This window comes from Procambarus clarkii, chromosome 35 (assembly GCF_040958095.1).
Source record: "Procambarus clarkii isolate CNS0578487 chromosome 35, FALCON_Pclarkii_2.0, whole genome shotgun sequence".
NCBI classification, from domain to species: Eukaryota; Metazoa; Arthropoda; class Malacostraca; order Decapoda; family Cambaridae; genus Procambarus; species Procambarus clarkii.
This window is the reverse complement of record NC_091184.1, coordinates 13,158,523-13,174,469: the sequence shown is the minus strand read 5'-3', so window position 1 is coordinate 13,174,469 and position 15,947 is coordinate 13,158,523. Positions and strand designations below refer to the sequence as shown.

Here is a 15,947-nt window from a genome sequence, read left to right as displayed (position 1 = left end):
AAATGAAACAGGAAATTTCCTTAAGTACTTTCGTATATTAAATACACCTTCTGAAGATGTATTTAATATACGAAAGTACTTAAGGAAATTTCCTGTTTCATTTTTCCTCCGTGGTCTGACATTGTCATATATATATATGTCGTACCTAGTCGCCAGAACGCACTTTTCAGCCTACTATGCAAGGCCCGATTTGCCTAATAAGCCAAGTTTTCATGAATTAATATATTTTCTCTATTTTTTTTCTTATGAAATGATAAAGCTATCCATTTCATTATGTATGAGGTCAATTCTTTTTTTATTGGAGTTAAAATTAATAGAGATATATGACCGAACCTAACCTATCTTTATAGGATAGGTTAGGTAGCTGAAAATGTTAGGTTAGGTAGTCGAAAAAACATTAATTCAAGAAAACTTGGCTTATTAGGCAAATCGGGCCTTGCATAGTAGGCTGAGATGTGCGTTCTGGCTACTAGGTACGACACATTATATATATATATATATATATATATATATATATATATATATATATATATATATATATATATATATATATTATATATATATATATATATATATATATATATATATATATATATATATATATATATATATATATATATATCGGACAATTAGTAAAAAAAAAAAAAAAAAAAAATTAAATTATTTTACCTTGTACCTAGATCCACCAGGCCTGTTTGGTGCCTGTTTCAGTACTTCAGACATCTGGAAGGTCACATCCTCCTCCTCAACTTGTGGATGTGCGTTGATAGATGATTCTGTAAAATTAAGTTATTTATATAATAATAAATTCAGTATAACAATAATATTCTGTAAAATTAAAAGTAATTTATACATCAATCAGATAAAACTCTCCAGAGATGGTGATACACAACATATAAAGGACAAGTTTCAGAACAAAATATGCATTTAGGAATAAGGTTTTGTACATGTAGGTAGCACATGAGAAAATAAGTGGAAGGTGATCAAGTTTATATTAACATGTTAATGACTTTGTTAAGGCTTTGCAAGAATGAAAAAATATTAATAATATAATATCACCTACCAATTAATTGTACATCATTTATAAGTCAATTATTTGCATTATTATTATTCAATACTAATGATATAAAAATGCATTTTGTAATCTACTATTTATGCAAGTATTAAGCACAGGATCATGAAATAAACTGCAAAATACTGTAATGGATAAACCAATTAATTTTACATTTTCCTATAGCTAAGTCAGAGAACAATTATGCCCAACCTCTATTAAATGAAACAATCTTAAGAGCAAGTGATAGAAATATAATCATTTATGCTTGGGATTATGGAATGGTTCCAAATATGAAAAATATCAAGTTTTTTGGTTAAAATTTTTTAACTTAAAATTTACATTTTTAAGTGAATTTTAAACTTTAAAAAAATTATTTAATTTTTTGGTTACTTACTTAAAATAACATTATATAGTTCTTGTTTTTGTAGAAATGCCAATTTCTTCTTTTGCCCTTCCAGACTGTATAGTGACCACAGGCCGTTTGTTCATATCTTCATTATTCTTCGAACTGTGGTTGCACATCAGACCCACGTACACTGGTTAAAAGCATCACCTAAAAGCAACAACAAAAATGTAGTACACTGACGAATTTTGAATATATATATATATATATATATATATATATATATATTAGTTGATTTTATACCCGCATTAGGTCAGGTGATAATACAATGAAGGTGATAATAAAGCCATTCACAACTGCAGGCCTAATAAAAAAAGGAGGTGGCATAGCAATATCTTACAAAGATACCTTCATCTGCAATAGTCTCATTAGTAATAGAGACGACTATTGTGAATATACCTTTGCCAAGTTCTCCAGTAAATCCCTTAAATCCTCCTTGACTATAAGTGCCATCTATAGATTTCCCAATACCGACATAGCTTCATTCTCAGATAACGTAAGGAATCTTATCATAAATAACAATCTCAACAAAAATCAAACCAACTTAGTGGTTTGTAATGGTGAACAAAACATGCAGATACTTATATATAACCTGTGAATAGAGTGTAATAACACCAAAACTATTTGTTTATTGTTTTATGACCATAATAATTGAATCACTAATATGATTCACTAATATATAATCCTAATAATAATCACTAATATATAATCCTAATAATAATCACTAATATATAATCCATTGAGCATGCTGCATCTCTTTCAGTCTCTTTGCAATTTGAACAAGAGGGTTTTTAATTGATCGAACCATATTCTTAAAGTAAAGTAAATGAGATGTATTCCATATTTTGCAAAATATACGATGAAGGCACACAAACATTCATGCCAAAACTGAAGGGCAGGATTTATGAGGAGACATTAGAGGCATTAAATATTCCAAACTAGAAGACAGAAGGAAAAGAGGAGATATGATCACTACGTACAAAACAGTAACAGGAATTGATAAACTTGATAGGGAAGATTTCCTGAGACCTGGAATTTCAAGAACAAGAGGTTATAGATTTAAACGAACTAAACAAAGATGCCGAAGAAATGTAAGACAATTCACTTTTGCAAACAGAATGGTAAACGGTTGGAACATGTTAGGTGAGAAGGTGGTGGAGGCCAAATCCGTCAAAAGTTTCAAAGCATTATATGACAAAGAGTGCTGGGAAAATGGGACACCACGAGTGTAGCTCTCCATCCATCTGATTGATAACCCAAATGAATTTTTCATGGATATGATACCAACATCAAATCATAAATCAGATGTGATCCTATCCCCACTGGATTTTGAAGAAGCCATAGACAGTATGCCTATGCACTCTGCACCAGGCCCTGACTCTTGGAACTCTATATTCATCAAGAACTGTAAAAAACGTTATCGCAGGCCCTTCACATTCTTTGGAGACAAAGCCAAGATACTGGCATTGTCCCTGACATACTAAAAACCGCAGAGATAGCACCGCCCCATAAAGGAGGAAATAAGGCAGAGGCAAAAAACTACAGACCGATAGCACTAACATCGCACATCATAAAAATCTTTGAGAGAATGCTAAGAAGTAAGATCACAAAATACATGGAATCACAGCATCTCCATAACCCCAGACAACATGGTTTCAGAACAGGGCGCTCTTGCCTATCACAGTTGCTGGACCACTCTGACATGGCACTAGATGCCATGGAAGACAAACAAAACGCTTTGACAAAAAAAAGCCTTTGACAAATGTGACCATTGTGTTATTGCACATAAAATGCGTTCAAAAGGAATTACCGGAAAAATAGGCAGATGGATATACAACTTCCTGACTAATAGAACCCAATGTGTAGTAGTCAACAAAATAAAATCTGGACCATCAACCGTAAAGAGCTCAGTCCCCAAGCGTACTGTGCTTGCTCCAATACTTTTTCTCATCCTCATATCGGACATAGACAAGGACACAACCTATAGTACTTGATCATCCTTTGCAGATGACACTAGAATCTTCACGAGAGTAGGCAACATAGAGGACACGGCAAACCTCCAATCAGATGTAAATCAGGTCTTTCTATGGGCTACAGAAAATAACATGGTGATTAACGAACATAAGTTTCAGCTCATGCGCTACGGAAAAAATAAAAAATATAAAAACGGAAACCACTTACAAAACTCAGTCAAATCATAACATTGAACGGAAAAGCAACGTAAAGGATTTGGGTGTACTGATGTCAGAAGGCTTTACATTTAAAGAACACAATAAAGTAGCCATCACAACTGCAAGAAAAATGACAGGATAGATAACAAGAACTTTTCACACTAGAGATGCTATACCGATGATGATAGTTTTCAAGACGCTAGTGCTCTCTAGAGTGGAATACTGCTGCATAATGAAAGCCCCTTTCAAAGCTGGAGAAATTACTGACCTATACTTATGCATTTATCTTCGGTTTAACACAACAGGCACCAGACACACGCTAGGCATCATACACACTAGGATAAAACAAACATTAGGCCAGAAGTCAGAAAAGAATTCAAAGAATTTTACTGGAAAGGCTTGCTGTTAGGAAAGGAAGTAATTGAGATGAATTAATGCACAGTATGTCAATTTTGTGAAATATATGATAAAGGAACAAAAACATTTATACCAAAACAAAGATGCAGAACTAGGAAACAGGATTTGTTCAACTGAAATTTCAAGACGGACAGAGACCAAAAGACACAAAAATGGAATCAATATACGAAGAGGCCAAACCCCCAAACATACCAGTAATACAAAGAGAAACAACTACACGGCAGTGAGGAGAGAGGCAGAAAGAAATTTTGAAAAAAAGGAACAAACAAATGTAAAGTAGAACAAATCATATTCTATAAATACAGCAACAACCAATTGCAGGTAAAGGATAATATTCAGAGCTTTTAAATGCATGGATGGCGAAATACTCAAGAAATTGTTCACGACTTTTGTTAGACCAAAGTTGGAATATGCAGCGGTTGTATGGTGCCCATATCTTAAGAAGCACATAAACAAACTGGAAAAGGTGCAAAGACATGCTACTAAGTGGCTCCCAGAACTGAAGGACAAGAACTATGAGGAGAGGTTAGAGGCATTAAATATACCAAATATACTACACAAATATATATACTACACATGCACAATAAACTACCCTACACAGGCTGAGTATGGTGTGTACAATAAATTATTAGCTAAAAGATAAGACTGAGTTTGTATAAATGGGGGTTAAGTCAGAGTGGGAAAATGTAAGTGGAGTGCCTAAAAACCCTGTCCTGGGACCTCTGTAATTCATAATATATACAAATAATTTAGACTCAGGTTTGATCAGCAATATTTGAAAATTTCCAGACGATACAAAAGGGATTTTTTTCTGGATTCAGGATTATTTTTTTATGGCTGAAAACAGGTTTTCAGCAATAAAAGAAATACAGTATTGCTGGAACAACCGTCGACATCTTCAAGAGAAAACCTGAACATCTTCAAGAAGTGAAGATGACCTTGAGAAGAAGTATAGGTTGGGAGAAGTATAGGTTAGGAATTGTCTCCAAAGAATTCTCAAAGAATTACTCGTTATTGCTATCCAAGATAATTAGACGAGCCAAAGCTAAATACTACGAAGATAAATTTACCCAAATAAAGAGTACCTTACCTAAAAATATGTATGTACCTTACGTAAATAAACATTTGATTTTGAAGTGCCGGACAAACAAGGCTGTGGTGGATATGTGGGCCTGAGGGGCCTGTCCAAGCAACAGCCTGTTGGACCAAGCTCTCACATGTCAAGCCTGGCCTTGGAAGGGCTTGGTGAGTAGAACAACTACCAGAACCCTATAATGCATGTATCAAGGTGTCCAGGCAGTGAGCACCACATAATGCAGTGCAGTCCTGTAAGAATAAGCACAGTAAGTATGGGCATGGAGGGGGTGCAGCAGTGGCTTGTGAAGGGCTGGAGAGTAAATGGACATGCCCAGGGGTAAAAAGCATTAGGGTAACAGAACATAGCCCATAAAAATAGTAATGACAATGAATGAATAATTATATGAATGCAATAATACTTCATATCTCAATAGGAATACGAAGCAGGATGCAAGACAAGGTACTGGTGGTGATAGTGGTTGGTACAAGTCCTCACATCCCCACAGACACCAGTAACAGCCCTCACCTCCCAACACAGTACCCTTGTAGCGAGTTAATCTTATACTCGCTTCATTATCTTATAGCATAACTAATTAACACTAATTACAGAAGCTACACAGGTGATACTTTGGTGTGAGTTGAGCGCACTGAGCGTCGGTATCGCTACACCCTTGTTCCTTAACAACCCTTTGGACCTTTATTACAGAAAAATAGAATCAATTAATTTAATAAAATATAAAATATAAGTGCTTACTTACGATAATACTATCGGTGGAACACAAAATCTTCTTCTTCTTGATAGTAGGTGCAGTTTGCATGAAGGGTTAGTCCTCGCCATGACTGAACTGACGACAAAATGGCCGATGTGTTGATATGGCGTCAGGTGACGCTGTGACGTCACAGGTGAGGGACGCTTTGCGCATTACTCCCTCGTACTTAAAAAGTACTACAGGTACTTTTTGGTTTTATTTTTGAATATGGCAGAAGTTGGACAGCTTTTCAAATCATTATAAGGGAGTGAGTTCCATAGACTAGGTCCCTTTATTTACATAGAGTGTTTACATAGATTAAGTTTGACTCTGGGGATATCAAAGAGATATTTATGTCTGGTGGGGACGTGGCCATGTGTTCTATTACATCTGTCCAGGAAGAGTTTCAGAACAGGGTTTGCAGTTAGAAAAAGGGCTTTATAAACGTAATTTACACAGGAGAATGTATGGAGTGAATTTGTTTAGCATGTTTAAGGATTTGAACAAGGGAGCTGTGTATTGTCTGAAGGTAGAGTTATTTATTATCCTGATAGCAGATTTTTACTGGATGATGATGGGCTTGAGGTAGTTTGCAGAGGTTGAACCCCAAGCACAAACGCCATAAGAATGATAGGGATAGATAAGTGCATAATAGAGTGAGAGGAGAGCAGAGTAGGGTACATAATATCTGATCTTAAACAGTATACCAACTGTTTTAGAAACCTTTTTAGTTATGTGTTGTATATGGGTGCGGAAGTTGAGTCTCTTGTCTAAGTATAGGCTAAGAAACTTTCCATCATTTTTATTGCTAATGTTTACATTATCTATCTGAAGCTGAATTGCATTTGTTGATTTGTTTCCAAATAAGATATAGTAGGTCTTTTCTATGTTTTGTGTGAGGTTTGTTGGTTGACATCCACAAGTAGACTTTTTTTAATTAATTGTTTACAACATTATTTAACAGGAGTGGGTTGGGGTCAGAGTAGATGAGTAGTATCATCAGCCAACAATATAGGTTTAAGTATGTTAGAGACATTAGGGAGATCATTGATGTATATAAGAAACAGGAGGGTCCTAGGATGCTGCTCTGTGGCACCTTTACGGTAATTAAGTGGTAGAGTGGGAGAGGTTATATCATTGATGGCTTCATATTGGTGTCTGTTACTAAGATAGGATCGGATATAGTTTAGGGCAAGGCCACGGATTCCATAATGGTGGAATTTAAGTAAGAGGTAGTTATGGTTAACAGTATCAAAGGCCTTTCTCAGGCCGATGAAGAGTTCAATTGGAAACTCACTTTTGTCAAGGGCTGAGAAGATTAAGTCAAGCAGACTAACAATAGCATCATTGGTACTCTTTTGGGAGCGGAAGCCAAACTGACAGGGACTTAGTATATTGAATTTTACAAGATTGGAGTAGAGCTGTTTGTAAAAAAAAAAAAATAATTTTGATAATATAGGTAGATTCGATATGGGTCTGTAATTATTTATGTCTGCCGTGTTACCCCCTTTATGAACTGGCGTTACTCTTGCTTTTTTAAGGATATCAGGGAAGGTATGACACTCTAGGGATTTGTTGAACAGCAGTGCTATGGATGGTGCAAGGGCATGGGAGGCACGCCTGTGTACCATCGATGGTATTTCACTAATGTTCCCAGCTTTGGTTTTTAGCGAGTGAATGATGGACACAACATCTGTAGGGCTGACCGGAGAGAGGAGAAGAGAGTTTGGATAGCTGCGTGAAAGATATGTGGTAACATATGTCTGAGTCTCTGGGATTTTTCGGGCAAGGTGAGCACCAAACGATGAAAAGAAGCTATTAAATTCAGTTGCTGTTTCAAGATCTGTTGCAGGTGTATAACCATCCTTGGAGATTTTTATCTTATTATGTGAATGTTGTTTAGCTCCTAGGATGGTAGAGATGGCTCTCCATGTGCTTTTTATGTTGCCTTTTGCTTCTTTGAATCTATTCTCGTAATAGGAACGCTTTGCTCTTATTATACTGGTAAGCACTGATGAATACCTCTTAACTACTTCTTTTCCAACTAGGCCAATCCTAAGTTTTTTTTTCATATTCATGTTTCTTGTCGATTGCTTTAAGTATGCCATTAGTGAGCCAGGGATTATTTAACCTTTTTGCCAGTTACTTGCTTGGTGAGGAGAGGACAATAAGTATTGTAAAGGCTTTAAATTTTGGAAAGAGGCTAGTTAACGAATTATTATCCTGTGTATTGATAAATTTAGATTCCCAGTTTACATTGTGGAGGGCATTTGTGAGATTGCCTATTGCCGCTTCACATTGTAACCTAAAGGTAATTTTCTTGTTACCTGGTGGTGTTATGGCCATGTTCGCTACAAGGAAGGTAGGATAGTGGTCAGTTGTTCTGTCAGTGATTATACTTGATGTAAGAGGAGCTGTTATGTTGGTCCATCAGTGATCCAGGGTAGTCGCAGATGTTTGAGTGACTCGGGTGGGCCTGGTGATTGCGGGGATGAGCATACAGGAATTCATGCTGTTGAGGAAACAGTCTACTTGAGGGTTATTTTGTAGCCCTAGGTCAATATTGAAATCACCTCTGAGAACTATGTGATTTTTGTTGAGATTATTGTTTATGATAAGGTTCCTCAAGTTGTTATTGTATTTGTGTCTAGCTTCAGACACAAGCATGTTACAGTTATGTCTTAAAGAGTTGAGAGCAATTAAGGATGATAAAGAGTCACTTACAACTAATGTATCAAGTTTGGATACTTGTACACATTTCAGTGCAAGGAGCAAGGCAAATAGTTCAGTCTGAAGGGTAGAGGCCCAGTTGTTTATACGGACTCCCCACTCAAAATATAAGTCATATCCTATTGCCAGGACAACTGCACTTCCAGCTGCACCCGTTGGGCGCTGTAGGAAACCTTCAGTGTATATGATTTGAGAGAGAGAATGCTCTGTGGACAGAGCATCAATATGGCTTAAGACGTTGAGCTTTGCCTCAAGACAAAGCTGGGACTGATCTCTAATTTGCTCCTTTGATGGAAAGGGAGGGATTAAAATTGAAAAGGGTGTAATTTCCTACAGTGCAGGAAAGTGCTATTGTTGTCTCTCTTGGTACAAATTATAAATCTGATACTTTCTGAGTTCAGTTCCAATTTTATTTATCTATTTGAAACAATGTTTACATTCAATAAAGAAATTCTGGAGGGCTTCTGTGCAAGGGTTAGGATGAGCTAGCCTAAGCATTTTTAAACCAATTTGACAGTTATTTTCAGTAACACGATAAACAACGCTCGGAATATTAAGTTCCTTTCTCATATTAAGTATCTTTGTGGTACGAAGGCACCCAAGGATTATCCTCAAGGCTTCGTTCTGCAATTTTTCAAGCCCTCCAAGCTTTCTTTCAGGATGCCTTAAAGTTAGTTTAGTTCATTTATTATGCACCCCATACCCATCTTGTGGGGGGTAGTGGAAAGGGTTGCAGAGGCACATAATGGGCTCAGGGACTGAACCCAACAATTCATTTAGCTAAGCAAGTTACAATCTTGATGAGCTAGTTACAAAATTCAGTATAAGTCGTCACATCAACAATAGGTTCGAGATCGATCACAAGTACAGTTTCTAAATTAAGCAACTGACATATGTGGAGAGCTAGTGTCACAATTGATATGTTTGTCCTGCACACCGCTCCCCATCCAGTGGGCAGCGGTGGATAGGTTACAATCACTTAGTTACTACTTACAGTTAGCAAACTGGGGATATTTGGCTAAAATTTCTGGTACCAGATCATTTTGAATGAAATATTGACACATCGTTGGTACATTGGTTATAGAATTGTCTCTGAATTCACTATCACATAGTGACGAAGGGGTGTGCAAATAATTTTGTTGACAGTTAACATTTGGTCAGGTCTACATCGGCAGATAATGAGAATTCCCAGAAATACTTGTAACCGAGTCTAAGCCGAGCAGTAGTAACATCTAGAAGTCTGCTGATTTTATTGGATGAACCATAGATGTGTGGCTCCTTTTGCATAATAGTATTGAACGAAAGTTAATCTCCCCAAACACTTTCGCGTTTTGGGCAAGTTACCCCTCCACTCTCTCCATTTTTGTTTGGACATTCCCAGGTAGTGCGCGGAAATACTGAAAAGTGTATACTCTTTTCAACTTTGTCACCTTAATTCTCGTCCTATGTCTTTCATTTTGGTATCAATGCGTTCGCAATAGAATTCCCAACAGAACTATGTGCATATAATGTCAAAGACAGCAGCGCGCTCCACCCGCCGACAAGATGAATGTAGGCCAAGGGTACCAGAAAAAGAAAGCTGAGCCACCCTCAGGCAACTCTCATTACATTAGAGAGCGTGATAATACTGAAAAGTGTATACCCTTTTCAACTTTGTTACCTCAATTCTCATCCTAGTTTTTTCAATTTGGCATCAATGTGTTCGCAATAGAATTCTCTACAGGACTAAAGGCATATAAACTCCAAAAGCCCGGCTTACCATCCGCAACAAACAGAGTAAGCGAGAGTGTGTTACCAGGGAGCGCACAAGAGCGATAAAATGTATACACTCTTTTCATTTTGGTCACCCCAATTGTCATCCTAGGTCTTTCATTTTGGTATCAATGTGTTAGCAATAGAATTATCTACAGGTTTAAATGCATATAAACTCCAAAAGCAAGGTGTACCATCCGCACAAAACAGAGAAAGTGAGAGAAAGTAACCCGGGAGCACTCTAGTGCAATGTAATGTGAACACTCTTTTCACTTTGGTTACCTCAATTCTCGTCATATGTCTTTCATTTTGGTATCAATGTGTTCGCAATTGTATCTGCTGGCATTTTACCCTTTGCTTGGATCTGAAGGGTTTTAGGCTCACCACGATGCAATCTGATAGTACCACAGGTGTATATACCTATCTTCAAGCAGCAATTCACTCATTCAAACCGACTTATAATAGTTATCCATATATAAATGGTAATCTTTGTTCTACCTGTTAACCTGTCATATGAAGAAAGATTGTCAAAGCTTATATTACATTCTCTAGAAAAGCAAAGAATTAGGAGTGACATATGGTAGAGGTGCACAATAGGATGAATGGACATAACAAAGGGGACATTAATGGGGTATTAAAAGTAGCAACACAAGACAGAACTCGAAACAAAGTGTAAAAATTGGAAAAATTTAGATTTAGGAAAGAACTGCATGGGTAAATACACTGGGTTTGTACCTTAAGGTTCATGTATGCAATATTACAGAGTTCCAGTTAACTCCCATGCATGCAATTAATTTATGTTATGTTTATGTTTTTTATGTTAAAATGTTTTTGTTGATTTGTTTGTATATTTTCATAAGTAAAGCATGCTTACCGTCTTATTCCAAGTTTTATGATAACTTTACAAGGTTTAAAACATAAAGTTCAATATATATTCTGGTTTTCACACAGGAATTATACGTTAATATAACATCATAATAACGTAATGATGTCGTGTAAATAACGTTATACTGACGTCATATAAATGTTATATTTATGTTATAAGAACGTAAATTGGATAGCTTTACAGAAAGTAAACAAAAAAAACTAAATGTTGACTGAAAATTATTTATTCTTAAATATAAAGCATGAAAACATTATAATACCATAGCATTCACTATTATTTTTAAATTTTTACATAAATCTTAAAAAACTGTGTCTCAAGAATATATGTTTTTAGTTATATCCTTTGGTTTTAAGAACATCAGATATACGTATTTATGTCAAAAGTTACAGTATTACCTTTGTGGAACCATTTAAAAACGTCCACAAACGTTCTGTGTTTGCTGGGCTACGACCTCATCCAGCTACAACGCTCTCCCACATCTTTAAAGAAATGGCCACTGCTTATTTGAAATAAGCGGGGGAATTCTGGGAAGGAGAAAAACATTTACGCAGCGCTCCGTGAGAATTGCGCGCGCTGTGGGAGGGGGGGGGGGCGCATATTTAGGCAAACGCATGAGGAGTCTCCCCACGGGAGACATCTCCCGTCACGCAGGGTGCAGTTGCACCTCCACATATCTTCAGTATCAGCTCCTCACGGGAGACATCTCCCGTCACGCAGGGTGCAGTTGCACCTCCACAGATCTCTAGTATCGGGTCCGTCTAATTACCACAAGCTACCACAAGCTTCAGAAAGCGTCCTGGCAATACGTTATTAATGAATAAATATGATATGTTAGGTTAGGCTGACCTAACCTAACCTATCCTAACCTAAACTAACCTAACCTAACCTAACTTAACCAAACCTAACCTAACCGAAGCTTGGATCGTCGACTTGATTTGGCGTCACCAGCTTTTTATTTTCGTCTAATTTCTTTATAAAAAGATACTTTTTCAGATTAAAATTATGTTTTTTCGTGTTGTACATTCATCACCAACATTATAATGAGTAAATATATCATATTTATTCATTACTAACGTACTGCCAGGAAGCTTTGTGAAGTTTGTGGTAGCTTGTGGTAATTAGACGGACCGGCTCCGGGTAGTGGAGCGACTTATCCCAGACACATTGTTTCCTAAAGAGTATTTGCTGCCATATGAGCCTCCTGTACCTACCTAACCTAACCATCCTAACAAAACCTAACCTAACAAACCCCCTAACCTAACCTATCCAAACCTAACCTAAATATAACCTGTTGCCAATAATATATCTTGGATAAGTCGCTCCACAACATTGTCCCTTGGATCGACGACTTCCTATGGCCTCTCATGCCACTTACTTTCGTCTAATTTCGTTATAAACGTATATTATTTCGGAGTAAAAATTTGTATTTTTTCGTGTTCTACCTTTAGCGCCAACGTTATAGTGAGTAAATATATCATATTTATTCATTATTTACGTAATGCTAGGAAGTGTTGGGTAGCTGTGAATAGATTTGGGTAAATTTGAGTAGGTTTGGGTAGATTTGAGTAGCTTTGGGTAATGAGACGGCCCGGGTGACTGATATTGCCTTAATGTCTGAGTTTATGTGAATTCGTAATTTACCTGAATTTACCTTAGGGCCGCTAACAAAGCTAGTAGCCTCGACGGGGACAGGAAGCCAGCTGCTTGTCGAAGGTCTCCTCATTTGACCTGTTTGATAATTTTTTCCGGCAATGTTGTACAAGAGCAGCAACCAGGTTATATCTTGAGAATTATCTTGAGGGTTATCTTGTGGTTATCTTGCAGTAGGGCCTTGTAGCCTGGTGGATAGCGCGGACTCGTAATTCTGTGGCGCGGGTTCGATTCTCGCACGAGGCAGAAACAAATGGGCAAAGTTTCTTTCACCCTAAATGCCCCTGTTACCTAGCAGTAAATAGGTACCTGGGAGTTAGTCAGCTGTCACATGTTGCTTCCTGGGAGTGGAGGCCTGGTCGAGGACCGGGCCGCGGGGACACTAAAGCCCCGAAATCATCTCAAGATAACCTCAAGAAGAAGGTTATCTCGAGATGATTTCAGGACTCAGCGTCCCCGCGGCCCGGTCCTCGACCAGGCCTCCACCTTTTTGTTACACATCCCCACGAAGCAGCAGCAGCCAGTGGCAGCTGTCTAACTCCCAGGTACCTATTGACTATTATTATATATATATATATATATATATATATATATATATATATATATAATATATATATTATATATATATATATATATAATATATATATATATATATATATATATATATATATATATATATATATATATATATATATATATATATATATATATCTACCTGACTGGTGACGTTGGTATATCTGGTTTAATTATTTGTGAAGGGAAAGAAAGCAACATTAATTTTGTCGAATTTATTATAAAACATATATGATGAACTACACGTGACGCCTCTGAAGCTTCCTAGATCAGCTGACTAATGTTTACACCAGATCAGCTGATCATTGTTTACCAAATCAGCTGATCATTGTTGATCAGATCAGGTGACAATTGTTCACCTAAACAGGTGGTAAACATAACAGGTGTTCGGAGACACATATACATGACACATGTGTGTGTTATATCCGTCAAGGTTCCCCAAAAATGATCAGTTGAGAAATGTTATCCATAACATTGGCTTGTAACTGTGGAGGTTATATGTGTTTGAACAACCTGAATTTGCTTGTTATCAAGCTTGTTCATCTATGTTCACTATAACATCAAGCTTTGTATATATATATATATATATATATATATATATATATATATATATATATATATATATATATATATATATATATATAAATATATATATATATATATATATATATATATATATATATATATATATATATATATATATATATATATATATATATATATATATATATATATATTATATATTATATATATAATATATATAAATATATATATATATAATATATATATATATATATATATATATATATATATATATATATATATATATAGCATGACTGTCAATTTATTAGCCTTATATATATATAATATACCTTATAGCCTTATATACCTAAAAGCCTTATATATATATATATATAAATATATATATAAATATAAATATATATATTATATATATATATATATATATATATATATATATATATATATATATATATATATATATATATATATATATATATAGCATGACTGTCAATTTATTAGCCTTATATATATATAATATACCTTATAGCCTTATATACCTAAAAGCCTTATATATATATATATATATATATATATAAATATATATATAAATATAAATATATATATTATATATATATATATATATATATATATATATATATATTGTGACGATAATCTCCTTCAAGAGATTGAGCCTGCTCTTCCCTCCAAAATTACGTCGTTACATCTATATAAAACTACTAAGGAAGAAATGTCCAACAACGACAACAACATCTCCAAGGTTTGCCAGAGAGCAAAACGTATGCAGCCAGGAACACCTGCTCAGACTCAAACCGCCAAACTACCCGTCTTGCTGCCGGCTCCTCGCTGATTGGTCGCCGGTCTGGCTGCAACTGCACTCGCCCACCATACTACTTGATGTCTGGGGCCGCCACGACCTCAGTCCTCAGAACATTCCGTGCTTTCACACAGTTAACACTTCTCCCTGCTAGACGTAAGCTTTGGCGTACGTGTACTGAGAGAGGTGATAGCTTAAGGCCAATATTCCAGCACCTCTCATTTACTTGTATATTGCACTTCTTGTTATTTTGCTCACTTGTCTTAACGTAACTTTTCATTGTGTCATTTAATTATTCTTATTATTTTGATTGATTGATTTTATTATACGAATTTGTTTGTCCATTTTATTCATGTTTTGTTTATTTAACGTAATTAAAATTCCATTGTTAAAGTTTACTTGTGTTTTGTGTATCTTCTCCTTACCTTACCACAGACGAAGTTCCAGATTTTCTATTTTTTTTTAATACTATGTGACGAGGCCATACCCCTAGCTTTGAACAGCCGAACACCAACGCGTTACCGTCACAATATATATATATATAAATGCTGGAACAAGCATGGCAAATGATCCTATGTCACCCCTAGGAGATTCCTGGGTCACCCTAGAAGACCCTGGGTCACCCTAGGAAACTTCTGGGTCACCCTAGGAGACTCCTGGGTCACCCTAGAAGATTCCTGGGTCACCCTAGGAGACCATGGATCACCCTAGGAGACTCCTGGGTCACCCTAGGAGACTCCTGGTTCACCCTAGGAGACCCTGGGTCACCCTAGGAGATTCCTGGATCACCCCTAGGACACCCTAGGAGACACACGGTCACCCTAGGAGACACACGGTCACCCCAGGAGACTCCTGGGTCACCCTAGGAGACTCTTGGGGTCACCTAGGAGACTCTTGGGGTCACCTAGAAGACTCCTGGGTCACCTTAGGAGACTCCTGGGTCTCCTTGTGCTATTTACATGTACAAAACCGTGTTCCTAAATGCTAATCCTGATTTGAAACTCCTCATTAATGGATGTAATAGAACCCACGAGCACCACAACATAAATAAATATTTTGTTGATTTAAATTGACAGTCATGCTAATATAATTGCCAGTCAGGCTTATGTAATTCACAATCATCTTAAT

At 36.3% G+C, this 15,947-nt stretch overlaps 1 long non-coding RNA gene across 1 annotated transcript in view; it reads right to left on the bottom strand.

Annotated features, from left to right (window-relative positions):
- Positions 1-6,006, bottom strand: part of LOC138371235 (uncharacterized) — an 8,742-nt gene extending 2,736 nt beyond the window's left edge. The window contains exons 1-3 of the long non-coding RNA XR_011230354.1: positions 5,881-6,006; positions 1,449-1,607; positions 670-776 (exon numbers count right to left, since the gene is read on the bottom strand). This is a non-coding gene — a long non-coding RNA (uncharacterized lncRNA). The remainder of the gene's footprint in view (positions 1-669; positions 777-1,448; positions 1,608-5,880) is intronic.
- Positions 6,007-15,947: the final 9,941 nt, after the last annotated feature.